Source organism: Delphinapterus leucas, chromosome 1 (genome assembly GCF_059928025.1).
Source record: "Delphinapterus leucas isolate spDelLeu-1000000601 "Yukka" chromosome 1, BTC_Dleu_Yukka2, whole genome shotgun sequence".
In the NCBI taxonomy this organism is placed as follows: domain Eukaryota; kingdom Metazoa; phylum Chordata; class Mammalia; order Artiodactyla; family Monodontidae; genus Delphinapterus; species Delphinapterus leucas.
This window is the reverse complement of record NC_143129.1, coordinates 183,061,950-183,088,358: the sequence shown is the minus strand read 5'-3', so window position 1 is coordinate 183,088,358 and position 26,409 is coordinate 183,061,950. Positions and strand designations below refer to the sequence as shown.

General features: G+C 50.5%; 1 protein-coding gene across 4 annotated transcripts in view; it reads right to left on the bottom strand.

Moving 5' to 3' along the window:
* Positions 1-23,971, bottom strand: part of CTNNBIP1 (catenin beta interacting protein 1) — a 53,241-nt gene extending 29,270 nt beyond the window's left edge. The window contains exons 1-2 of one of the 4 annotated variants that reach the window (XM_089901774.1): positions 23,827-23,971; positions 561-645 (exon numbers count right to left, since the gene is read on the bottom strand). The gene's annotated coding sequence lies outside the window, so the exon portion shown is untranslated. The other 3 variants (XM_089901783.1, XM_089901780.1, XM_089901756.1) reach the window with 3 other exon arrangements.
* Between the last annotated feature and the right edge of the window lie 2,438 nt (positions 23,972-26,409).

The following is a 26,409-nucleotide window of genomic DNA, read 5'->3' as shown; positions in this document are numbered from 1 at the left end:
GCACTCCTTTTTATTTATAAACTTAAAGCTAATGCTGTTTAACACCCACACTTATGTAAATTGGAATATACGTTTATACCCAGGGTGGTCTACCACCTGCTTGTAAATGCTGCCTGACCTCAGGCTTGGCCAGACAACAGGGGGCGCCTATAGGTACACAAGCCACCTCTCCCCCATGGGTCCCAGCACTTGACTTTTGTCCATTTAAAAAAAAATGTGATATATTTTAGATGTTCATGTTTTAAAATGTACATTTTCATCTGTACAATGTTTACATTGCATGAAAATACAGTTGCCATATAACTGTGTGACTCACAGAGCTTATATAAAATATTAATTCAGACCTTACACATCTTAACAGCCTAAAAGACATCAGCAGAACCACAACGCTCACTGTTAAGAACCCACACAGCTGAAGCAATGAGCATTATCAGGGACGATGAAGAAAGGATATAAGATGTGCTAGCTTCACGGTCAGCCCTAGAGCCAGTACCCAAGGCCCTCTCCTCAACGCCGTTCTATGGCCACTCTACCAGACGTCCTTCCCCTGGGGTCCTTACCTGCTTCTGGAAATCACCTTCAGGAAAACAGGTGCTCAACTGTGACAGGCAGGTTGTGGCCAGGGAGAAGGAGGAAGGTGCAGCCCTGTGGAAACACAGAACCCAGGTCAGGTCACGGGAGGAGGCAGGAGGAGCCACGGCCAGTGCTGTGGGATATAGGCAGATGGCGGGAAGCTTGTGGCCAAGGGCCCTGCACGGTCTAGAAATATCTGTATGTCTGGCCAGCCCAGAAACTTGCACCAGCACCCTGGGATAAGGTGCTGGCTGCAGCTATGCACTGTCATTTCCTGCCAAAGCAGGTCACTACACACCCTCCTCCCCTTGGGTTAGTCACCGAGGCCGATTGAGAGCCGTGCTGGGAGATGTCGAGGACCAGAGTGAATCACTTCCGGGCAGCTGATGGGCAAGTCCTGCACCTGCCCGAGAAGGCATCCCACCCACCAAACAACATGACAAGCCAGGCACAGCTACCTCGGCGCTCCGCCCACTTTGTGCTCAGATTTGCATGGTGTTTGTGTGCCTGGGGAACATCTGTAGTTGTATATGGAAACATAAGTTTACATACACACACACACACACACACACACACACCCCCCACAGATTCAGATAATTTAAAACCTACTAGTCTGGCCACAGGTCTGCTTGCCCCAAACACACCTCTTCTAGGAATCAGAGAACATTCTCTTCTCTTCTTTGGCCTTCCACACACACCCTCATCGTCTGGGTCCTCTGCAGGTTGACCGGGCAGGAGGAAGGATGCTAATGGTGGGTGGAGGTGCAGGCGGGGGGGCCGGAGTCTCGCCTGCCCGTGGCAGCCCGGCCACCCCTCCGCTGCGGCGTGTGGGCCTCAGAGCACTTGGTTTAAAGGTGGACTCCTGGCTCTCAGCCCTGCGGTGAGGACAGATGTCTTTGGATAATTGAGAAGCCTATTCTAGGGGACCAAGGGGAGCTCTGCAACCCATCTGTCTTCAGCAATCTCTGCTACTCACTCACCCAAGAGGCTGAGGAAAATGTGCTTTCCAGAGGAAGTGAGATTTAGAAGCCTCCCCTACAGGGAGATGCTGCTCTGACCCTGGGTCTCTGGTCTGCAGAGCCCTTAGACCAGTGATGGCCCTGGGATGGAAGAGCAGTCACCCACCACTGCCACCCCCCCACCCTCAGCCTACCCTACAGGAAAGACATTTACAACGATTAATTGCTCTTTTACTCCTCTAGACATCAAAGCACTGAAATACCAAGGATCCCTGGGGAAACTTCTACCCAAGTCCCCACATTCCTTCAAAAAGAGATGAAAAGAGACAACCTTCTCCCACTTCTGAGGGGCTTTAATTTTCCAACTATCACAACAGCCAATTAGCCTCCTACTGTCTACAGGGCTCGGACTGTCCAAGAAACAGAGAGGAACCTTGGCTTCATGACTTGAAGGAGAGGGCGCCTATGGGATGTGGTGGCTCCTGATGGGACCATCTGGGGACTCACACCAGCTGTTCCATTTGCCACCCAATGATCAGGTCAATGTTCCCAATTTACAGAGGAGGAAGCCGAGGACCAAAGCTCCTGGGGCCCCAGAGCCGGTGGAGACAGTGAGCACGCTCCCGGAGCTGGACTCTGTTTCCCGTTCTACTCTGTTGATGGTCAGCTGTGCAACCTGAGGTCAGTCACTGCCCTCTGAGCCCTCCAGTTTGCCACTGGTCAAAAGGAAATCAGGACCTCTACCGTGTCCTCCCTCGGAGGACGCAAGGAGATGAGGGCTGGCTTTATGAGTATGAGGCCTGGGCACCGACACAGGTCCGAGCACTCATAAGGGCCCTACTCTTGGTTTAATGCTCTCCTGTTGCCGTCTTACAATTCTGAATAACTCTTTTAACAAGGGGTCCTGCATCGGGTGCCACAAACTATCTAGCCAGTCCAGAATGAGGGAAAGGATGTCAAGTGCTCTCAACTGCCAAGGGGACCGTAACCTTAAGTAGACATGACATGGACTCAGGAAAGATTTACTAGAATAAAACCTCTCTAGGTGAACACAGCCCTGTGTCAGGCTCAGGAAGCAGGAGATACAAAGGTGGGGCTGTGACACTAAGCCTGCCTTCCAGGAGCTTCCAGAATGGTTGAGGAAACCACACTGCACAAGGCAAATGGAAAACAACACAAATAATATGTAACAATGAACCAAAAAGATAGGTCAGGTTAAAAACACAAACACTTCCAAGAGTGCCAACTGCACGTAACGTGCCGTGCCCAGCACCTCCCCCTGAGCAGCTCAGAGGTGAGAGGAAAAAACCCAGGGCCTCGACCCAGTGTAGTTAAGTGGCAGAGTAAGGGGATGTGCAAAGCTCTGTGGCAACACAGAGGAAGGGGAGGGACCAGCTCCTAGCAGAAGACCCTGAAACTGGGTCTTGAAGGATGACTAGTAGGAGTTTGCTGGTAGAGAAGATGGGGAAGTGCGCTGCAGGCAGAGGGAACAGACATTCTTTGAACAAACAATTACTGAGCATCTGTTTATTATATGCCAGGCCCTGTGCTGGGCACTGAGGATACACAGGCGAGCATGCTTGTGATAATGACTCCCAGTGAGCAGGGGAGACAGGCATGAATCAAGTCACACCCTGGTAAACAGAGCCTCAGATGGTGATAAATGATGGGGGTCAGGGGTCGGGGGTGGTAAGTGCAAGGTGCCCTAGGACGCGCAGCTGGGAATCTGACCTCGCCCTGGGGGCAGGCACCCTTGGAGGTGACTTCTGAGCTGTTACCCAGGCCAGGAGGAGCTGGGTTGGGGGACACACACACACACACGTGTAAAGGTCCTCAAACAGGAAGAGACTGGGCCTTTGGGAAAACTGGAGAAAGAAGGTGTAGCTGAGGCCAGGGAGGCAGGTGAGGGGGCTCAAGGTACTGGACCACATGGGTCTCGGGCGGGGTGAGGAGAGGTTCAAGCGGGAGAGTCGGGTAAAGCCTGAGACCCCTGTGGCTGTGGCGTGAGGGCTGCGGTGTGAGGAGAGATGGGGAGAAGCTGGAGGGGAGGTCCCTGCTGGGCCAGGTGAGGGCCGGGCTTGGGCTGCGGGGTGACGGAGAAGGGAGGGACGGTGAGGGTGGGAGGGCTTGGGACACTTCGGCAGGTGGAACTGAGGGACAGGAGCAGTGTCGGAGCCTGGACTGCACTTCGGCTGCGGGAGGGGGTGTGGGTGTGATGTGCCAGCTGCCGGTCTGCTGGTGACGGCCCTGAGGACAGGCCAACAGCTGGGGCTGGGCTCCCAGGGCCACGGAGAAGCCCCTGGGTGGAAACAGAGCAGGCTCGTCCTTCAGATGAAGTCGGTATCACCGTGCACATCCACAAAGCGTTCTGGAGACGGAGTCAGAACGTGGTGACTGACCAGATCCGGGAAACGTCTGGGGCACTTCTAGGAGACGCTGCGCTGGATGGGGCGGGGGGCTGGGGCGGCACTTTGGGAAGAAGGAGCGACATGGGTGATGGCGAAGAACTGACATCCTGGCATGTCACGTACCAGCCGTGTGGCCTTGGGGAACGCATTCATCCATGCAATCAACAGACGTTCTGAGCACTCACTGGGACTGGGATACAGCAGTGCAAAAACAGGCAAAAGTCCCTACGTACATTCTAGGGAGAAGGGAGAACAGACAAAATGAAATAAGCAAGAAGTAATCAGTGGGTAAATAACCTAGTAAGGAGGAAGGAGATAGGTACTCTGATAAAAAACCGAGCTGGCTGAGAGGAAAAGGAGGTGTCAGTGGTCAGGTGAGCAGGTGAGCCAGGGGAAGCCTGGGGGAGCTGGACTGGGGCCCTGGGCACAGTGGGAGGGACACCAGCGAGGGGAGGAGGGGGAGGGGAGCAGATCAAAGGAAGGATAAGGGTGGGGGTGGTGAGGAACACGACCTCCTTCCATGTTCCACGTGCTGCCCGGAATGCTTGGTTTCTCAACCTCAGCACTAGTGACATTCTGGACTGGATACTTCTCTGTTGCGGTGACTGTGCCACCCATGGGAGGTTATTTAGCAGCATCCCTGGGCTCTACCAGCCAAAAGCACCTCCCCCTTGGTTGTGACAACCAAGCATGTCTCCAGACTTTGCCACGTGCTCCCTGGGGGGTAAAATCCCCCCCAGGTGAGAACACTGCTTTAAAGAAACAGCTGACATATATTCTGGCTTGCTGTTGGCCGGGCGCTGTTCTGAACCCTCCACGTATATGAATCATTCAGTCTTTGCAACAAGCATCCCTATAAGGTTTTACAAATGAGGGCACTAGTCTATGCTCACCCAGCTAGCCCGTCCTAGTCCGTTCTGGGGCAGGATTCGAACCCAGAACGTCCAGGCTCCCCCCCCCATGCTACACTGCTCTCCAGTAAACAAGTAAGTGGACAGAAACGTGCTCAGCAGAGGAAGGCAGCCCTGAGCCTCATCTGCAGCCCGGGCTGCGAGTCCCACTTGGGGTGGCACCTCAGGTCCCCCAGCGACATCAAAGCTGGGGCACCAGAGAGAACTGCCACAAGCCCCACTCTCAGTAATTAAACCGCAACCTCCCGGACTCTAGGGCCTCGTGAGCAACCACCTTAACTAATAAATTCCACATTTTGGCCTCCTCCACCCAGACCCAGGCTCGGCGTTCTTGAACCGCACTCCACCAGCAGGAGCAAAACAGGTGTAATGACGGCTCTGCCACTCAGGACGCAGCACCATTCTTAGGTGATGAGCTTGGGATAAGGAATTTGTCCTGAGGTCACCAACCCAAATTCCAACCTGCCCCAAATCTCCTTCCTGCTCTGTGAAGCCAGGTGAAGTTGCAGGACAACAGTGATAATTACTGTGGTTGCTAGAGCATTACTAAGGGCCAGGCACAATGTCAGGCCTGTTCAGCACATGGGGTCCTCACGACAAGCCTGCAAGGCAGGAATTATTCCCATTTTATAGATGAGACAACCAACGCTCAGAGAAGATAAGTAACCTGCTCAAGGCCATGGAGCTAACAGGTGACAAGCCTGGATTTGAAAATCCACGCTTTCTCTCCATCCTATCAGCCCCGTCCAGTTCAGAAGCTGATAGAAACATTAGCCATTTTATTTTATTTTATTTTATTTTTTTGGCCACGCCCCATGGCATGTGGGATCTTAGTTCCCCAACCAGGGATCAAACCTGTGCCCCCTGCACTGGAAGCGCAGAGTCTTAACCACTGGACCGCCAGGGAAGTCCCATTAGCCATTTTAACTGAAATTGAAATGAAAACCCACTTTACAGGGAAAAGACAAGCCAGAACCCAAAATAACTGCTAATCAGAACATGAAATAAGGCAGTATAAGAACTAAATACAGGGAATGGTTCTTGATGGAATCCAGGGAGGGGAGAGGTGAGGGAGTCATAGGCTGCTATTGGGCAACTGGAGAAAATTTAATAGGGAGTATTTATTAGATATTAGTATTGTATCAATGTTATATGTGTTGAATGTGATGAATATATTGTGGATACGTTGGAAAATATCCTGGTTCTTGAGAGATACAGGCTGAGTATTTAAGGGTGAAAAGTCTCAATGCTTGCAACTTACTCTGAAATGGTTCTGGAAAAAAAGTGTGTGTGTGAGTGTGTGTGTATATGTATGCATGTGTGTGAATATATGTGCGAGCATGTATATGTGAGTGTGTATGTATATAGCAGTGTGTATGTGTGAGTGTTGTATGTATATGTGTGTGTTTGTATTAGTGTGTATGTGTATATGTATGTTATTGTGTATGTGTGTATGTGTGTGAGCGTGTATGTGTATACGTGTGTGTTATTGTGTGTGTGAGCGTGCATGTGTAAATGTATGTGTTATTGTGTATGTGTATCTGTGTGTGAGCGTGTATGTGTATATGTATGTGTTGTTGTGTATGTGTGTGTGTGTGTGTGAGCGTGTGTGTGTGTGTATGTGTTATTGTGTATGTGTGTGTGTGTGTTTATGCATGTGTGTATGTGTATGTGTGTATATGCTTGTGTTAGTGTGTATGTATATGTGTGTACGTGTGTGTGTGTGTTAGTATGTGTATATGCGTTTGTGAGTGTTTGTGTGTGTGTACATGTGTGTGAGCGTGTCTGTGTATATGTATGTGTTTGTGTTAGTATGTGTATGAGTGTGTGTGTATGTGTGTGAGTGTGTTTATGTGTATATGTGTATATGTGCGTGTTTGTGTCTGTATATGCGTTTGTTACTGTGTACGTGTGTGAGTGTTTATGTGTATGTGTGTGAGCGTGTATGTGTATATGCATGTGTTAGTGTGTGTGTGTGTGTATGTGGAAATGTGTGAGTGTGAGTATGAACAGAGACAGTGTGTGCGCAAATACGGCAAAGGTTAACACTGGTGAATCCAGGTAAAGGGCACAGGTGTGTTCACTGCACTATTCCAAGTTTTCTGTAGATTTGAAATCAAAATTAAAGGTCAGGAAAACATTAAAAAGCCCCTGGGAAGTGGGGTCGCAGCAGGAGAGGCTGCAGTTGCTCTGGAGGCCCCAGGGCAGCCCTCATCCGCGGGGGAGCAGCTGGGAAGCCCAGACACCAACAGGCCCTCCTCCCCAGCCGCAGGTCTGCTGCACAGGAGATTCCGGAACTCTCAACACCCACCCTCCCAACACCTCCTACCTCAGAGCTGCCACCTGCCCCTTCACAGCAACAGGGCACTTTCTCTTCCAGGTGTGAGCCGCTCTGATGGAGGCCCTTCGGTGAACTTCTCGAAGCATTAAAATCAAATCCACATGACATCATTCAAAACCGCCCAACATCCAGAGCGCAGCCACCCTGCCTGGCTGCCCAGACAACAGGGGGAAAGGCATCAACAGAGAAAACCAGCCAGCCCGGGAAGGGGGCTTCGGGGTGCACCTTCCTTTCCGTGGCCTGACTCCCCTCGGAGAGAGCCTGCCAGCCACTCTTGCACATGGAGCGTCACACAAACCAGAGGACACGGGGGCAGGCACAAACCTGCACGCTAGACAGGAAGGGGCTCCCTCCACTGCACCCTCGGGCAGGGGCGGGCAGGCAGCCCCTGGCCATCCACCACGGTCCCTGCTTGGTGCTGGTTCTCAGATGGGGGCACTTGGCAATGTCTGGAGAAAGGAGGATTTTTGATTGTCACAACTGGGAGGATGCTCCTGGGAAGAACCACCTACAGTGCACAGGACGCGCCCCATCCCCCCAGCCCCACGCCCATAGTGCCAAGGATGAGAAGCCCTGCCGGGTGGCCACCTTCATTACCACTTGCACCAGGCTCATTCAGCATCTCCGGCCTTCACATCTGCTGTACCCTCAGCCTAGAATGTTCCTCCCTATTTACTGTTCACTGTTCAATCGTTACTTTTTTGAAGCCTGTGTTTGCACACTCACCCAAATTTCCTCTACTCAAAGCATTGCACAAGCACTGCACCTGGGTGTCTGTGCCTCTATTTCCACCTCCAAACTGGAAGCTCTCTGAGGGCAGGCCACAGGGTGGTTTAAGTCCTTCGTGGGCCCAGGCAGCCTTATTCTCACAGACATATTAAAATGGACCCAGGGACCTCCCTGGCGGTCCAGTGGTTAAGACTCCGCGCTGCCAATGCAGGGAGCCCAGGTGCAGTCCCTGGTCAGGGAACTAGATCCCGCATGACGCAACTAAAGATCCTGCATGTCGCAACTAAGACCCGGTGCAGCCAAATAAACAAATAAATAAATAATAAAATGGACCCATATCTCTCATTAAATAGAATTCTCATATAACTCCTATGAGTAGAGGGAGCAGATACTTTTTCTTTTCAGATCTCCAGTATTTTTGTGGACCCTCGAAAAGCTTGAAGACCGTAGGCTCTGTGCTGAGGAATCTGGTGGGTTCCTGCTGCTGTCAGTCACATCTGGAGTCCCATGCACAGTTAAGTGAATGAACAGATTTCAGATTCACCTGGGAACCACGAAGGAAGCCCCCAGCCTCAGAACGTCCTCACCTCAGAGAACCTAAGACATCAAGGAACTGAAGGAGCCTGCATGTACAGACTATAAATGTTGATGTAACTGGATTGGTAAAAGCCGTCTGTTTAAAACTTCTGGGGACTTCCCTGGTGGTCCACTGGTTAAGACTCTGCGCTTCCACTGCAGGGGGCCCGGGTTCGATCCCGGGTCAGGGAACTAAGATCCCGCATGCGGCACGGCCAATAATAATAATAATAATAAAAACAAAAACTTCTGGTTAAAAAAAAATTTTATCCTGTGATTTTGGCCTGATTGGTAGAAAAGGTTACCCAGAGCTCACTGTCTCTTCAAGTCCTTTTTACAGCTAAGCTAGAGTACCTGGCAGGCCTGCTCTGACAGCCTCCGCGGTTCAGCCAGCACAATGCAAACAGGAAGGGAACACGGAGCCCGGGGAAGTTTCCTCGGCTGCACTGGGACACTCGGATCCCAGGCGAAGTCCTTAAGCTCTGTAGTTCTTACCGAGGGACGTGCAGGTGGTGGTTGTATCCCTGCACAGCAGGGGGACAAGGACAGAAGGAAAGAAAGGCATCTTCTGACCTAATTTAAAAAGAGATTCTTTTTTCCTTCCCAGAGAACAGCTGGAGCCCTGGAACCTGGCCAAGCCGGAGCCTGAGACCTGAAATCAGGAACCAGTGCGCCTACAAAATCCGGCTCCGGATTTTCCTCTGATTCAGTCTGACCTTTGGCCTCTTGCAGGTTCCAAGGGGGTGGGTAATGCAGACTCCAGAGCCCTTGTCTATTTATGAGTGGATGTAAGGGCAGGCACTCCCAGCGCTTGAGCGGGTGCAAGCACCGCCTCCCACTCCTAGGCAGGCTCTCTCAAGCTGGACGGCCTTCACCGTGGGCTGAGCGGCACCTGGCAGTGTCAAAAGCTCACCTGTGCAGGCTGGTGGCAGAAGGACACCTTTTCTCTCCTGTGACCTAGATCAACATCTGAGATGCCCCCAGCGTGCTGACAACCCACCACCACCACCACCCCAAAGAGAAAACTCAATCTGCATTGCTGGTCAGCCTTCTTAGGGATCAGGCTGAAGTCAAATTTGGGCCAGAAGGACCAGTTCCAAGCCTAATAATCCCAGGGAAGGAGCCTGGCCAGGTTTCACAGACCTTGGGTCACCTCCAGAGAAAGAGGCCAGAATGGAAATTTTAACCCACGGAAGCTCCATCAACCCCACTGCCCACAGCTAGGCCAGTTCTTACAGGGTCACCATTTAAAACGTTAATTAAATTGGGAAATTTAAAAGTTGTTGTTTTTTGGTGGCGGGGCTGTTTTTATTTTTTTAAAGAGGAAGGGGAAAAACTGACACAGTGCTGTTTATTTATCAGGAGCTACATAAGGTCCCTTCACTCAGAGCCAGATGGGCTCGTTCACACCAGCCTCCTGCCGAAGGGGACAAGCCTTGTTCTCAGGGGCAGGCCCAGATAAGGCGGCCCAGGTCTTCCGATGCCTGCCAGCAGGTGGGCTGCTCAAGGACCACCGCCCTCTCCAGCTCTGCCCCCACTATCCCTCCATCCCTTCCCTCCGTTGAAGTCTCCTATAACTGGTTCAAATAAATAAGTTTCCCGGACCAGGCTCACTGTATCCCCTCAGAATGGGGCCAGAAAGGCCTCCAGCTTCCTGTTGCGAGAATTAGGTCCTGAAACCAATTGGGATGCTCGCAGGGCGAGGGCTCAGTCTCCCTGGGGTGGCCTCCAGAGCCAGCCCCCTCCTCACTGCCCAGCTCTGGGGATGGCTGTCCTCAGGACCCAGCTGAGAGGCCCCAGGCCTGGCTTCCTGGGTGAAGCTTCTCATAAACTCTTAAGAACATAAGTTTTAGGATTACTGCCTCCTCTTTCCTATAGGCTTTCAGCGTACAGGTACGTGTTAATTTGCATAAAAATAAAGCTATGTTTGTTTACCTCGAACACATATCCATACTACTGCAATACACTGCAAGCATTCATTACACCCTCATGTCACATAAGCCACACTGTTTGTTTGTTTGGATAACTGCTTCTGCTCCGTGACACAGGCCGTGACCTTCCCTCTCCTTTCCCTCCAGCCACCTCAGAACAAAAAATAATCCAAGGAAGAAGGAAACCTCCCCCTAAGAGGCTGCTGAACACTCAGTTTCCTTCCTCCCTAAATGTTTAACAAGCTAATAATCAAAATAAAAAAGATTTTAAACCGAGGCAACCTCAGAATCTACATGTGTTCATTCCATTAACTTGCTGGGGAAGTAGCATGAAGATGAGAACTTCTGATGGGTCACAAAACTCATCCAGTCTGGAGACAATGACGCTGGAGGCTGGAGGGGAAGGGAGGGATGATCAGGGAAAATGCACAGGCTCTGAGGAGACGGGAAAACACAGCGCCCCAAACAGCAGGAATCCACCCACAGTCACCTGCTCAGGGCCAGGGCCACTGTGGAAGAGCTCAGGAGAGTGGACAGAAATGGATGGGAGGCCTTAGGGTCCTGTGTGGAAAGCTCTAAGAAAGAAACTACCCCCAATCCCAGTGGGCTGCACACAAACACCCAGACCAGTGTAGGGGAGGAAAACTTTTTCCTTCTTCCCTTTAAGGTCTTTGGTTGGTCTAATAATTAAATTGACAGGAGACATTAACAAGAGAAAAACAAATTTAATTTCATACATATGGGAGCCCCAAAGATATGTGGCTTGAAGAAGTGACCAGAGCAGGCATCTTTTATATCTTTTAGACAAAGAAACGATAAATTTGTGAAGAATTGACAAGACAAAGAAGCTTGGGCTTGGGGTAGTAAATTAGTGAGGAAGTAACAAGGTTTGTTTATACAGCCTTCTCAGCCTTGAATCCCCTGTCTCTGGTGATAAGGATGCCTTCTACCCCCTGGTACAGGGAAGGTACCTTTCACATGGGAGATTTATTTCCTGCTTTCAGGGGGATAAAGGAGGGTCAGAGGGCCCTTCTTGCACTGGCTGTTTCTCAGGAAACTATAATTCAAAATAATCAATATGCCAAAGTGGTATATTTTGGGATGGCATATTCTGCTCCCCACCCACTCAGCACGCCCAGATAATCCAGTTCAGAAGCCAAAGCCCCATCATCCATTTGTAATGACATCCTCCACCCCGAAAGCCATGAAACCATTAGTCACCAAGTCACAGAGACGGAGAAGAAGCTCCCAGCAAAACTGGCCTGCGAGCGCTCCCCTGGCAAAAAGACTCCTGGTTTTACAGGCCAGCTATTCACCTCAGACTGTCAAATTTCATAAAATGAAACCCAGGACCTTTCACAAGCCCATATCCACAAAATGCAAGCAAAATCTGACCTCCTGCAAAAACTCAGTTGAGAGGAAAAAGCTTATATGGAGGTTCAGGAGAGAGAGAGGTTAGTTACACTACACATTAGTTTGATGGTATTCCTGAGGATTAAGACTTTAAGTCTCAGAGAACTAAACTTCCTTGCAAATTTACCTGGAGCACATGACACAATGTTAAAACAAAACAAAAACAGAAAATATAGGCACCAATGCACTGGTTCTTACCTGCTTCTAGAAAAGTCATGTAAGTCTGCCAGAAAGATACTCAGTCATAAGACTTCCAAGTCCCAAATAGAATAACTCACCCAAAAAAGAAGTTCCAGGACTTCCCTGGTGGCACAGTGGTTAAGAATCCGCCTGCCAATGCAGGGGACATGGGTTCGATCCGGTCCGGAAGATCCCACATACCGCGGAGCAACTAAGCCCGTGCCCCACAACTACCGAGCCTGCACTCTAGAGCCCACGAGCCACAACTACTGAGCCCATGTGCCACAACTACTGAAGCCTGGGTGCCTAGAGCCCATGCTCCGCAGCAAGAGAAGCCACCGCAATGAGAAGCCTGTGCACTGCAACAAAGAGTAGTCCCCGCTCACCACAACTAGAGAAAACTCGTGCACAGCAACGAAGACCCAATGCAGCCAAAAAAAAGAATTTTTTTAACAAGTTGCTGAGCATTTAAATTTTCTGTCTTTTATTATTGTTTTTGAATATTTTTTAACATTTATTTTATTTAATTTATTTATTTTTGGCTGTGCTGGGTCTTTGTTGCTGCGCGTGGGCTTTCTCCAGTTGTGGTGAGTGGGGACCACTCTTCGTTGTGGTGCACAGGCTTCTCATTCTGGTGACTTCTCTTGCTGCAGAGCATGGGCTTCAGTAGTTGCGGCATGCAGGCTCAGTAGTTGTGGTGCACGGGCTTAGTTGCTCCACGGCATGCGGGATCTTCCTGGACCAGGGCTCGAACCCACGTCCCCTGCATTGGCAGGCAGATTCTTAACCACTGCGCCACCAAGGAAGCCAAATTTTTTTTTTTTTTTTTTTTTGGCTGCAGGAGCTCAGTTCCCCGACCAGGGATTGAACCTGGGCCACAGCAGTGAAAGTGCCGAATCTTTTTTTTTTTTTAATTTATTTATTTGGCTGCTCCAGGTCTTAGTTGTGGCACGTGGGATCTTTAGTTGCGGCATGCATGCAGGATCTTAGTCCTCTGACCAGGAATCGACTCAGGCTCCCTGCATTGGGAGCATGGAGTCTTAGCCACTGAACCGCCAGGGAAGTCCCGAAAGTGCCAAATCTTAACCACTAGAGCACCAGAGAACTCCCTCTCTTTCATTGCTATTAAGAAGCAGTATTTTCCTATATGCATCTTTTTTTTTTTGCGGTACGTGGGCCTCTCACTGTTGTGGCCTCTCCCGTTGCGGAGCACAGGCTCCGGACATGCAGGCTCAGCGGCCATGGTTCACGGGCCTAGTCGCTCTGCGGCATGTGGGATCTTCCCAGACCAGGGCATGAACCCGTGCCCCCTGCATCGGCAGGCTGACTCTCAACCACTGCACCACCAGGGAAACCCCTACATGTATCTTTATGCTTTTGTCTGTCTATAGGATAAATCCCTACAGTCTTAGTTGCTACAGCAAAGGGTGCATGTGTTTAAATGTTTAATATTTTGCCTAGTTGCCCTCCATGGACATGGTGACCTTTTATGTGCCCACCAAAATGGTGCAAGAACACCTGTTTTCCCCCATACCTTGGCAGAAGTTGATTTGTTGCTAATCTGATAGGTGGGAAGTGGTATATCATTATAGTTTTAATTTGCATTTCCTGATGAGGAAATAGAGCATCATTTCAGATCATTAAGAGCAATCTGTTATGTTGTTTGCCCATTTCTTTCTTGGGTTGGCAGTCTTCTTCTTGTTGATCTACAAGTGCTCTTTATATATTAAGGCAGTTTGTCCTATGGCTCTGATATTTGTTACACGTATTTCCCCAGTTTGTCATTGTTCTTTCGATTATATTATTTTATCCATGTAGAGTTTTGATTTTTATGTAATCAGATTTTAACATCTTTTATTTTATAACTTACAGATTTCATTTCATATTATTTCCTTCTCCCACTGTTTTCTTTTAATATACTTACTATTTTGTACTTTTAAAACTTTGCTCCATAACTGAGTGATCCACAAACCCAGCCTCACCAGAAGCGGGGCAGGTTGGCATTGTGTGCCTCCAGTGGGACGTGGACAACATCAGCTACAATCATCTCTCACCAAAATGTTCACCTTTACTCCAATTCTAAGGAAAACCAGACTAATAGTCAATAGTCCTGGACTTTAAAAAATGTTAATGTCGTGATAGACAAAGAAAAGCTAGTGAACACTCTAGGCTAAGGGAGAGGAAAGAGCTTGGGAACCTAGTGAAGTTGAGATCTTCAGTTGGATCCCAGATTAAAAACTGGTGCAGGCCAAAGTGAGGGGCGTGGTTGGGAAAGTTGGATGTGGGCTGTATATCGGAGAACACTGCTGGGTCAATAGTAAATTCCTTGGGGCTGAAAACAGTATTGGGATAATGTCAGAGCATGGCCTTAGGAGATGCAAAGTATCTGATACCTGCAACTTGCTTTTTTTTTTTTTTTTAATAAGGGCAGCTCTTCAGCTTTCTTTTTTTTTTTAAATAAATTTATTTTTGGCTGCATTGGGTCTTTGTTGCTGTGCGAGGGCTTCTCATTGCGGTGGCTTGTCTTGTTGCGGAGCACGGGCTCTAGGAGCACAGGCTTCAGTAGTTGTGGCACACGGGCTCAGTAGTTGTGGTTCGCGGCTCTAGAGTGCAGGCTCAGTAGTTGTGGCACATGGGCTTAGTTGCTCCGTGGCATGTGGGATCTTCCCGGACCAGGGCTCAAACCCGTGTCCCCTGTATCGGCAGGCGGATTCTTAACCACTGCGCCACCAGGGAAGCCCACAACTTGCTTTCAAATCGCTCAGTATAAGTATAACCAATCAAAAGAATGCCAGGGAACCATTAAAAGGAGTGGGGTAGCTGTAAATGACCTCAGACATTAACTTAATGGCTCTGTGCCTCAGTTTGCTCATCTGCAAACTGTGGACAATAACAGTCCTTAGTTCACAGGTTTGTTGTGAGGAATAAATGCATTAACATAAGCAAAGCACTTTTAACAATACCCAGCACAGGGGAAGTGAAGCAGTATTAGCCAAATGATGACGACGATGATGATGGTGGAACAGAATGAGTTCCAGTACTTACCGTGAAGTGAAAAAAGTAAGGTGCACGACAGTGTGTATTACAGTGTGGAAAAAAAATAATGCACGTCGGGCACGTGTGCAGTCAGCGCGTACCTGATGCACTTGTACGTGTGTAGGAGGTCTCTGGTTAAGATGCACAAGACATCCACTAACAGGTGTCTTTTTCGAGGCGTCTCTTTCAGGGAGGGAAGAAGACTTAGTTTTCAACAATTAGCCTTTTAAGTTCTGTACTATGTATATATTACCTACTCCAAAAAATCCCAACGGTATATATATATATATATATATATATATATATATTTTTTTTTTTTTGTGATACGCGGGCCTCTCACTGTTGTGGCCTCTCCCGTTGCGGGTCACAGGCTCCGGACGCGCAGGCTCAGCGGCCATGGCTCACGGGCCCAGCTGCCCCGCGGCATGTGGGATCTTCCCGGACCGGGGCACGAGCTCGTGTCCCCTGCATTGGCAAGCGGACTCTCAACCACTGCGCCACCAGGGAAGCCCCCAACGGTATATTTTTTAAAGGACGTGGAATGGGGTCAGAAGAGGAGAATAAAAGATCTTCCTCCACTTTGGTGGCTGGTTGCCCGGCCAGCCAGTCCAGTGCCGTGGCCGCTGTTGAGCACCCAAGCTCTGCCACCATCGCTCACAGGCCTGCGAGAGCTCTTCTCTTCCTCGGAGACGGGAGGTGAGGGTGGACAGCCAGTCCCGGAGCAGACGTAAAGTGATGGCTCTCAGGTGGCAGCAGCAGCTTCCCTGGGGTAGGGATGAAGGACTCTGCCCCTGTGCTGGCTGACTCTGCCCCACCACGCCCCACCGTAAGCTCCGGAAGGCTGTTCTGCGCAAGAAAGTAGAGCCAGGGCCCTGGAGAGACGCCCGTAAGCCAGCTGACCAGCCTGTAGGCCCCACCGTGCTCCCCCTAAAAATCACCAGCACCCCATCTTCCTGCAACTCCAGCGATCGGCTGTGGAGCACATAGCGGGAAACGGCGCTCACAGAGGTCTGAGATCACAGCTTAGCGGACCTGACCTTGGCGGTTTCTCTATCACCTCTGCTCCTTCCTTAGTAAGTAAGACTGCATCATTCAGGGGCTCAGAACTACCCCCTTACCATTTAAAATCTCCAGATCATCTCAGCAGCACCCACAGCCTCGTGTGTTTAAACTGTCTTCCTCCACACGCCCCTCCCCCCAGCCCCGCTGCAGGAGAAACATAAAATTATAAATGGAAAATCATTCAAATGCTCTCTACCTGGAGAGAATGGAAGAAACCTAGAGGGTCCGAAACACATTTTAGTTCATATTCCTGCAGCAGAAGGACATACTGTGAGGACAAGGGTCAGGATGGATCGGTCTGTCGGAAGCCAGGGCTGCCTGGGGCAGGGGCCGGGGAGGCCTTGGTCTGGGCAGGGAGGGCAAGGCTAACCCATCTCTTTGGAAACTGGGCCCCTGGTTCGCCAGGTGATTTAGCTGGAAGAACAAGGGTGGGGCCCACACTGTGAAAGGTGTCTGAATCCAAAAGGGACGCTGACCCCCGAAGGAAGCCCCGCTTGTGGAAGCCAGAACTTCAGAACGACAAGGCGGTAACTTCATCTGTTTTGGAGTTGTTATTCAGTTCAGGGACACGGACCACAGGATTCCAGCAGCAGGAAACATGTGGGCTGGATACTCAGGAGATACTCAGGCTGAAAAAGCCTTAATTGGAGCTGGTCTCCAAAAGCCTCCCACCCAGCTCTCCACGTGGGAGAGAAGATGGAAGTGGGTCACATTCTCCCAGCTGAACCGGCATCACCGTGGGCTCCGACCACACAAGAACAAGTCCAGGGGCACTGAGTGACCTGGTCTCCTCGCCAGACTGGCCTTTTCCTCCTGATCAGATGCTGGATGGTTCTGAGGCCCTCCAGACTGAAGGGGCACCTGGTCAGCACCAGGAAGGTAGTGACACTGCAGGGGCTGGTGAAAGCAACATTGCCCGGGAGCAGAGCCCTGTCCTGGCACCTTCCTCTCACTCTGGATGTGGGCAGGCGCCTCTACCAGCCCTGTGCCCTCTCCACCCCAGCTCTGGCCTGAGGGCTAGTGGAAGAACATTGGGTGCTTTTGCAGAAACTGCTGGGCCTCCCTGACCGCGCTCTTTGGAGGGATCCTGAGGCCTGTGGCTGGGCAGACCTGGGGAAGAAAGAACCCTCCCCCACCCCACTCTGCATAAACTGACCCCAACGGGGGCTCACAGACAGAGGTGTCCCTGGCATCATGCCGAGAGCACCGATGCAGCCAGCCCCACAGCCTGCCTGCCTCCGTATGCCTGCTTTCCAAAGTTGGCCAAGGGAGACCTGTCAGGCAGGCAGGGAATTCCGGAGAGACAAGCACTGATGGTCTTCTCATAAGAAAGGCACTGGATTGATGGCATAACTTCAGAAAGCTGTGGGGACTTCCCTGGTGGCACAGTGGCTAAGAATCCGCCTGCCAATGCTGGGGACACGGGTTTGAGCCCTGGTCCGGGAAGATCCCACATGACGCAGAGCAACTATGCCCGTGCGCCACAACTACGGAGCCCATGTGCCACAACTACTGAAGCCCGCACGCCTAGAGCCCGTGCTCTGCAACAAGAGAAGCCACCGCAATGAGACGCCCACACACAGCAACGAAGAGCAGCCCCCGCTTGCCGCAACTAGAGAAAAGCCCACGCGCAGCAATGAAGACCCAACAGAGCCAAAAATAAATAAATAAAATTTATTTGAAAAAAACTGTGGAAAGAGCTCAATGCCATGATCGTTCTTCCCTGACTTGAACTCGGGTAACAAAGGGTTAAGAAGCCTTTAAGTGGAAACGTAGTTCTTACTAACTGGGACTGCCAAGGTGCTAACTGTTTCTACAGACGCCCACACTAGCACAGCTTTTGTTAAGTGTGACACGCAAGGGCTCCAATCTACTAACTCTTCCCCTGCTCTTCTGGGAAGCCAAACCCAACCCTCCACCGTAATGTCCGTCCAGGGCAGGTACCCATGCGACTGATGTGGACATCTGGAAATTATATCCTGACTCTCCTCCTGAGAGTTCAAAACACTCACCGACATGTTCTTGCTTTAGTCACACGACTCCCAACTAGATAATAAGCCTCTTGGCCCTAGACTCTAAGTTTTGTATGATAAGAACTAATTCTACCCTGCTCACCACAGTATTCCCAGGGCCTACCATGGGGCCCAGATCGTAATAAAAGTTCAGTAAATATTTATTACTTGAATCAGTGAGTTATTAGGAGGAAGGAGGAAAGGAAGGATGAATGGAAGATAGTCATCACCTCTTGCTATCTCTGTGTTCTTGGTTTATATTACAAAGACATCACGGCCAGGATTAGAAACCAAGCCCTATAACCCCCTTCTCTGCCCTGCCATCAACGGTCCTCGAACCTGTTACGATGCACAGTTTACATGCTGCTTCCAGAAGCTTCTACAGAACAACATGAACATGAAAAATGGAGAAACTTTCATGACCTTCAATCCTTAAGAAACTTTGGAAGGAGGAACCCCCCCCACAGAAGGACACCTTTCCCTCTGGGGGCTGTTGTCTTCCCCCTTTAACAAGGCTCTGCGGAGGATCAGGACATAATAGGTCTTTAATGACAGAGTATAAGCAGTTGGGGCTCAGTGCCCTTTCATAAGGGAAGTTCAAAAGCACTTTGGCCCAAACATCACAATGCCCCTGGGAGCTATTAAGGCACAAGGATCATTATCCCCATCTACAATTGAGGAAAGTAAGGCAAAGGGAGGTGACTTAGTTTGCCCAAGGTCAGATGAGACAGGGAAGAGGCATAGGATTCAAACTCTTTGCAGCAGCCAGTGCGCTGACTCTGGGCACCCTCACAATGTCATCCACGCTGGGCTTAAGGGAGATGTCTTTTCTTCTCTGTTGTTTCTGCTGCAAGGCAGCATCTAATATGGTGCCCAGAACTCACACACAGGAGTCCCACCAACTGGGTCTGAATCTTGACTTTGTTCCCAACTATCTTCACTTCAAACAGCTTATCGTGCTTAACCTTTCCAGGCCTCAGCTTCTGAATATGCAAAATGGTAATAATGCTACTTAGAAACTACAGTGAAGACTAAATGAGAAAAAGTACAGAAAATGTCATCACTCATTTTCTAAATGAGTACGTATCACTCTCATAATGAAAAAAAACAAAAACAAAAAAAAGAACATCAGTAACAAGAGAAAAAGGTTGCACCCACTCCGGGTTTAGTTTTCACAAGGAGACAGGCAACACGTGACTAACAACCGCTTCCGATTCGGCCACTGAAATACGCCAGAACCCTGAGAGTGACTTGCAGCACAGAAGTCCTATTTGATTCCTACCAACTCTCACTGGCCTCTCAAGGTTAGCAGAGCAGGTTGGCATCACGGACGCTGACAGACAGGGGTGCCTGAGTGAGGATCTGAAAGGCTGGCCAACTGCCCTCAGTCTGAAGAGGCCAACTTGGGATTCCTGGTGAGTTGAACTCCTGGGTTTGAAACTCCGTTTCTGCTGAGCTTCCCAACTCCACTCAGCCCAGACTAAAGACAGCCAATGCTTTCTAGGTACCACCATACTTGGATCAAGTGATGTGCAGGAGTGTAGATCAAATAATGATACAGGAAGTGTTCAGAGGTGACAGTGTGGCCTGGTGGTACTCAGCAGGGAACTGGTAGAGAAATGGGGATGGGGTCGGGGGGGAGGAAAGCTGCCCAGTCAATATTGGTACACTTCCAACAAAGACATTGTGACAGGGAATTCCCCAGTGGTCCAGCGGTTAGGACTCTCGTGCTCTCACTGCCGAGGGCCTGGTTCAATCCCTGGCCAGGGAACTAAGATCCTGCAAGCCAAGCGGTGCAGCCGAAAAAACAAAACAAAACAAAACACTGTGAAGACACTGTGACATACGGGTATGTGGGGGTCCCTGATGCACATAAGAACAGCAGCAAAACTCCAAGGTTACGCCAGAGTCACTACCATGACAAGAAGCTTTTCCTTATGCAGAGAACAGGACAAGCCGCTGTACAGGACAAAATGCTAAGAGCTGGCGATGCTCATTCATTCAACTCAAGAAACATTGACCGATTACCTACATACTCAGGGGAGAAAGGTGGCTTGATGGAATCTGCAGGACACACAGACACACACACCTGGAACTTCCTTAAGTTAGCTGATGGATCCCACATCTCCTGGGTACCTAGGTCAGAGACATGAGAAACCTGAGGGGAATAAATGCAACACTGATGGCCTCCAAAAGCCTTCCCAGGACAAGGAGAGCCTGCTCACCGCTCTTCCAATCGTCCGGGTCTTTCTCCTAGGATGGACCCCCAGGAAAGGTTCCTGTGCAGTGACCTCCCACTGTTCTGAATAGAAGAGTAAAATCCAAACTCCTCACTGTGGCCACAGACCCAACTCCTGCCACCTCCTCACTCAGTACACTCCAGCCGCCATAGGCTTCTTGCTTCTACTGTCCTCTCTGCCCATCCGCAGGGTCTCCATTCAAAGTTACCTCCTCAGAGCTCGTTAAAATTATGACCCAGGCACTCTCCATCTCATTGCCCTGTTTTATTCTCCGTGCATCTCTTTTCACCATCCTACATTATTTTGTTCACTTGTGTACTTGTTTACCGTCTGTCTCTCCCACTAGAATGTAAACTTCATTAGATCACGCAACTTGGTGATCTTGTTCTTGGCTATATCCCCAGCATCTACAACAGTGCCTGGCACACAGTAGGTGTTCAACGGGCAATACAATTTAAGAAATATTTATTGCGTGCCTACAAAGTCTAACTGTAGACCAAAAAAAAAGACAAAATCTCTGCCCTAAAAGAGCTTAAATTCTGATGGGAGATAAAAATCAGGTAAAAAAATAATGGTGAAATAACAGCTACTACTTCAACCAAGCCATACCAAGGTGCTCAGTGCTGTTCTAGGCATCTAATAGGTATTACTTAATTTAAGCCTCCCAACAACTCCGTGAAGTATTAATATTTTATAGGTGGGGAAACTGAGGCACAGAGAGGTTAAGTTACTTGCTGAAGGTCACAAAGCTCATGAGGGCAGAACCAAGACCCAAACCCAGATAGTCTTGGTATGAAGTCCATGCTCTGATTAAGAGCTATGCTTCCTATCTGCCGAGTGTTGAGTAACTACTTGGTCAGCGCCCTCAGCAGCTGTTCCTTGTAGGCAGAGCTGGAGAGAGAGCAGACCCATCAAGGAAGGGCTGTGAGCTCAGTGACATGGAGTCTGCTGGGTCGGCCCCCGTGGTGCACTCTGGTTGAGGAGGAATCTAATGAAAAGACATGGACAGGGTCAGGATTCCTGGGCTCTAGTTTTAGGTGCTGTGAGACACCCAGGCAAGTCAACCCGTACTTGATGAGTGTACTTTTGGGGCAGGATCTAGATGCTGTGAGGGATGGAAAAGCTGAATCCAATAGAGACCCTGGCCTCAGAAAGCTCAGGGTCATGCAAGTGCATACGAAGCTGAGAGGTAGAAAGTGACAGATACCATTAGCAAACGTACAAACAGCTATGGGATTTCAAAAGAGTTACTCACTCTCTAGGGACCACAGGTGCCCAACGGTAAGAGGGGCCCGGCCCCACGGTCCTTTATAGCTCGGATGTGTTCTGACAGCCCAGACTTGGAGCAACGTGGAGATCAAGTTTTATTCTGGTTAATGGTTCAAGTTCACGGCCATTGAGCTGCTCTCCCACCCACCATGAGATCAGTCCCAATATCTTTGGGCAACATCTTACAGCAGAGGCAGGGCAATAACGCTCTCATTTAAATAATGCAGCCGGATGTGGGAATGAAGCACAGTGTGTTCTGCCCTCCTCCACCTCAAACTGATTTTTAAGCCTACAAACCCTCTTCCCTCAAGGAGGGGGTGGGTGACGTTTCTGTGAGCACCTTGTTAGAACGTGGAGACTGCTCCCTATTCACCCTGTTCACATCAGTATCTCTAGAGTTTAGCACAGTACCTGGCCCACAGCAGGTGCTGAGTAAGGTTTGCTGAGCTAAACCTGAGCTTGGTCAGGTCTAGAAATTCTCTGCCAGGAGTATAACTCGAAGTCGGTGTTCCCTGAAGTTTTGCTTTAAAGCTCTGAGCCTGTCTCAGGGGGAGCAGACTGGTTTTACCTATTCACTTCTGCTACCCCTACTCTGGTCCAAGCCACCATCATCCCTTGACCGGAAGCGGCAACAGTCTGTCTCCCAATTAGTATCCCTGCTCCTTACAATCCAGTCTCAATAGAGCAGCCAGAATGATCTCTGAAAACAAATCAGATCTTATCACCTCTTTACTTAAAATCCACCTGTGGTTTCTAACTGCACTTGGAATAAAATCCAAACTGGCTCTTCCCACCTTCACAGCACTTACCATGACTAAAATTATTGTGTCCACTTACTTGTTTAATCCCTCCTCTTCAGAAGGTCAGCTACCGGAGGGCAGGGGCTGTGTCTCTCTTCACCACTGTAGCCCCCGGTGCTTGGAATGCTGCCTGACACATACACAAGGACCACTCACTCCACCAGGAAACCATGAATGACACACTGGCATTTAACAGCCAGCACCTTTATTTATAATTCAAAGTCCTGCTTTAAATCAAAGGAAACTTGGTCTCTCTGGACACTTTAATGGCCCAAGAGATCAGTATCACTTAGAGTCTAAAGCCAGGAACTAGAGCCCAGTAGTTGTAGCAGGGAGCTAAGAGCCAAGATACTTGGGAGCAGAACCTCAGGACAAACACTGACTTGCCTCCAGGTCCCTTGCCCACACACCCTGTGCCTCACTTTACCCAGCCGTCGGCCAGGCACACTTCCCTAAGTAGTGTGAGTGACAGGAGACAAAGTAATTAACAGCTATAGTGTACTTAGATTCTCAGATAGGAGGTGCTGCCAGCCTCACATCTCATTATTCATAAAACTCTTCATCTGCGGCCAACACAGGCCTCCTGGGCCTTCCCAGGGGCTAACCTGACAGCAGGTACTGCTCAGACAAGTTCAGCACACACGAGAGAGGCAGGCATGCGGGGCCTAACAGAGGTTGGGTATCAGACCTAAGTGTCTCGGTTACCAGGTTCAAGAAAAAGGAAAGTGGTCGGGGTGGGGATGATGGAAAGCAGGCGAGAAGTGCAGTCTGGGGCTCTGAGTGGTTAATCTTGCAGGTTCATATACACACGCCTGCCATACAGGTGAGATGTATGCCTACAATGTGCACCGTCTAGGAACACTCACTAGGAGAGGTGGGATGGGGACACGACAGTTCAACCAGACTAGGGAGAGGAACCGTGGCTCAGTGACCAGACCTTGGCAGCATTTAGTTTGGGAAAATATGGGAGGGCTCTATACAGACGGTCAGGATGCTGAGAGCAGGGCGCAGGTGAGGGAAGACACAAGAGAGCACGGGACCTGGAGTGCCGACAGACGGTGACAACCCCGCCAACGCGGTGGGGTGAGCAACAGAGTGGATGGCTCGGACACCTGTGGAGGCGATCCCCGGGGTAAGGGGGGTTGAGGACCGCTGGATGGTGGTCTGTCGCGGGGGCGGCGAGTGGCAGGAGCAGCGGGGGCCAGGTGTGGCAGGAGGCCCGGCCCAGACCAGGGCGCCGTGCCGGGGGTCCGGCCGGTGGGTCCGAGCGGGGTCGGGGGCGCCCTCCACGGCCCCTCCCCGAGAGACAAAGGGCCGGCGGCTCCCCCGAGCCCCGGCGCGGCGCGGGCCCAGGCGTTGAGGGCGAGGGCCGGCCTCGGCGCTTACCTGGGCCGCCCGACCCGGCCGGGCGGGCGGGGGCTGCGGGTCCGAGAGCGGCGCGCGGCGGCCTGTTCCGGGGCGCGCACAGCCCGAGCAGCCGCGGCGGCAGCAGCAGCAGCAGCAGCAGCAGCAACGGGAGCTACCGCCTCAGCCTCCGCCTCCCGTTCAGTGAGTCACCGCGGCGGGGAGGGAGGGAGGCGCCAGGCCGCCGGGGGAGGGACCGGCGGAGGGGGCGGCATCTGGCTCCGCTCGGGCGGCGAAGGCGCGGCCACGGCAACGCCCCGGGGGGGGCCGGGCGCCGGGGGCGTGACCTGATGATGTGTGGGCGTGGCCAGGAACACCCTGTGGCTCTCATTGGTTAACTCGGACAGAGGGCGGGGATTCCAGTTGAGTAGGGGGGCTGCGGAGTGCTCGGGCACGCTCATTGGGCCCCTCGGAAGGGGGCGGGACCAGTGGCCCCGGGGCGGAGCCACGAGATGGGCAGGTGGAACCCGGTCGCGGGCAGTGGCCGAGCGGCTCTCAGAGCAAAGGGGTGGAGCGGGTCGGGGGTTGGCAGGGGAGGAGGGGCGGGGGCTCGGATGAGGAGGCGGCCTGAGGGCGGAGCCCGGGTTAAGGATGGACCCGGCGTTGCGGTAAAGCAACTCTGCCTGTCCCTAGCTGCTCCAGAAGCACAGTGATCCCGTAAAAATAATGGCCTCTCCCACGCACGGGTCTGTGTTTAAAAATGGGAGCAGCCAGATGGGGCGGAATCCTTGGTGAGACCGATTTACCCAGGACCCCTGAAAAATCTGAAATGGACGAGGTTGCAAAACATTTAGAGGCGTGATCTTCCTGAGTCTTGGAGCTGGGAGTATTGCTACCTTTGAAGCAGTTAGGCCGACTCTTGAACTGGGGGCCTGTCTAACCTGGATCCTCCGAGCCCAGAGAGCCCAGGGATGGTCCTCTGTGGGTTAAACTTAGAATACTGTTTGTATTGGTAGTGAGTGCATTTTTCTGGGGAGAAGGGTGCCCTCGATTAAAATGTTTCTATAGGAAGTCTGACTATGTCTGCTAATCTGGCTGTCTGGAGAGAGTATAGAGAGAAACAGCCCCTTTTAGGCAAAATGAGAATTGCTCTGAACACCCCCCTTCCCTTTTAAAGGGACGCGTGTCTTCAAGTGTGGTCTCACTTTCAACATTTAACTTAACAATTGCATGGGGTGACACTAACCACAGTTTAGAGGCCTTACTGCCCCGCTTTCCCCAGCCTTTTCACTCCTTTTCTGTCCCATCCTCTTCCACTCCCCTCACTTTTCTTTCCCTTCCCTATGCAAGGATACAAGATACTTTTTTTTTTTACTGTATTTATATCCTCCAATGTCCATATTGCTCTTTTGATTTAATAACTGTTTTTAGTTACAGTTAAGGAATACTTTAATTTTATCAAAAGTCATGAGATTATGAACTTTTAAAGGCCAGAAATAGATTTTAATGATGTCTGTATCTCCATCAGCTTCCAGACTACCATGCCCATAACAAGAGCTCAAGCAATATTTCGCAATACAGTTACTAGCTTGTCCCTCAAGTTTCCCAGCGCATACCAATACAACAAACTTACATATTCAAGTTATTTTCATGTAAATATTGATGTTTAAACAAATGAATTGGGACTTCCCTGGTGGCAGAGTGGTTGGGACTCCGAGCTCCCAGTGCAGGGAGCCAGAGTTTCCATCCCTGGTTGGGGAGCTAGATCCCACGTGCATGCCGCAACTAAAAGTTCGCATGCCACAGCTAGGGAGCCGGCAAGCCGCAACTAAGGAGCCCGGCAAGCCGCAACTAAGGCGCCCGCCTGCCACAACTAAGACCCAGCGCAACCAAAATAAATAAATAAATAAATATTTTAGAAAATAATAAACAAATGAATTAAGGGACTTCCCTGGTGGTCCAGCGGTTAAGACTCCACGCTTCCATTGCAGGGGGCACGGGTTTGATCCCTGGTTGCGGAAATGAGACCAGGGAACTGAGATTCCCACATGCAAGGAGGGAAAAAAGAAAGGTATATGCTTAAGGAAAAATGTGGGAAAGGAATGCACAAAATGAAAAGGTGTCAGTGTGAAATAGTGGATGCTTTTTTCCTTTTTTCAAAATTTTCATAAATATATTGTTTTTATAGTTCAAAATTACAATAAGTTCATCAACATAGCCAGGCCCTTAACTGCCCCATCAGCTCAGAGTTGGAAAATTCTGCATTTCTAGATAGCAGTATTACTGCAGGATTAACGCAGAATGAAACACTGAAGGCTTAGGAGGCAGGAAACATCTGTTAGTTCTGACAGCCCAGCACTGCCTCTGCCCTTTGGGGAACTGCTCCTCCCCACCGTCTACCCACCAGAGGTGGTGATGAGGTTACCAACTATAGTATTCTACCCTTTCCCCTCCACAAAACAAGCAAACAGGGGAGACGTGAACCCAAGCTTGATCAATTTAAGTGCTGAGTTCTCTTGACCATTGGCTAAGAAGAGGATGTGACCTGAGCGGAGCCAATTGGAGTCCTTCTCTGAAACTTTCTGAATTGGAAATGAAGGGAAGTTCTTTCTTTCCTGTTGGATC